Source organism: Gavialis gangeticus, unplaced genomic scaffold (genome assembly GCF_001723915.1).
Source record: "Gavialis gangeticus isolate Ggan-Ray unplaced genomic scaffold, GavGan_comp1, whole genome shotgun sequence".
NCBI classification, from domain to species: domain Eukaryota; kingdom Metazoa; phylum Chordata; order Crocodylia; family Gavialidae; genus Gavialis; species Gavialis gangeticus.
Window position 1 is genome coordinate 100,936,903 of NW_017729022.1, and position 1,371 is coordinate 100,938,273.

Genomic DNA, 1,371 nt, shown 5'->3' on the forward strand with positions numbered 1-1,371 from the left:
GGCACCCATCATCTACACAGCAAACTGGGAAGGGGAATTAATTTCATTCCATAATTTAAAAGATCAAATTTTCAGTTATCATGTACTGTGCCTACTTTTCTAATGGGGAATTTGATGAAAGGGTGTCAGACAGCAATTTATAATCTTTAATATAGACAGAAAATAGTAAAAATATTTTGGAATAAATGGAGGCAGCAGTGAATCTTGGATCAATTACAAAGCTGTGCATTACATCATTGTAACACCTGGGAAAGTCCTATCTAATTAAGTAACTTTGGGGATGGAACTTTGTTGAATGGTCATTTTCTTAATGGATTTAGTGCATTTTTTTTGTTGTATAGTCACAAAAATATCAAAGTGCCCAAAGCAGTGAATAGAAAACTCTTTAATTTTACAAGTAAATAATTATCTATGTTTTCAGTAGTTTTCCATTAATATTCAAACTTTTTTGGGGAAAAAACCTCGATGCTAATGTCAGTTTGTCTTAATTGTATACATTTTGGTTTGGCAAAATGCAGTGATTCATAACTTGCTTTTTGGAGAAAGCCAATTCTACCGCACAATTAGCTGCAAACACCAACTATATCTCTAATCAGCAGATGGCATGACATTGATCTTACAAAAAACTTAAGGCTTGAATGAAACTACATTTTAAAAAAATCAGACCTAAATTAAATTAACCTTCTGGTTCCACCTCTCATCTATGTAAACTACATGGCAATTCCTTCAGAAAAAGAACTGACTTATAAGAAAGCAAAGCCTTTTATTTACCCTAGATAAGCAAGGCTGATGTATCATGTTCTAGTTCTGGAGCTAAACATGGATCTCCCATGAAAATGTGTGGGTTTTTTTTTTTAATCTATAGCAGGAAGTTAGGCAGGAAAGACTGAGGTGGGAGGGACATTCTAGACAGAAGTTTTACTATGAAGCCAACAGCGATAAAATAGCTTTAAGGAAAATACCTTTTCCATTATTCCAATAACATTCATAAAAAAGTATAAGAAAATTATTTAGTGTGAATACTGTTAATTCTAACTTTAAGAATAGAAAGAAACATTAAAGCTTTGCTCCCAAAAAACAAGGTTCACTTTGGTATCCAATTTGAATGTTAAAACTTTCACTATATAGATGTGGCTATTACACTTACCCTGCTCCTGATGCATGTGTCTATCTACTGTATTTACCCAAATTCAGTATGACACCAAATTTAAGACCACCCCCAATAATTAGATTCTATACATAGAAATGTATAAGTTTGTTATAATTTTTCCACGTATAGAATTTAATTATTGGAGGACCATCTTAAATTTGTCTCCCTCCCTCCCCCAACAACTGCTGTAGTATGGAAAGCAGTGGAAAGGGGGGGGGGGG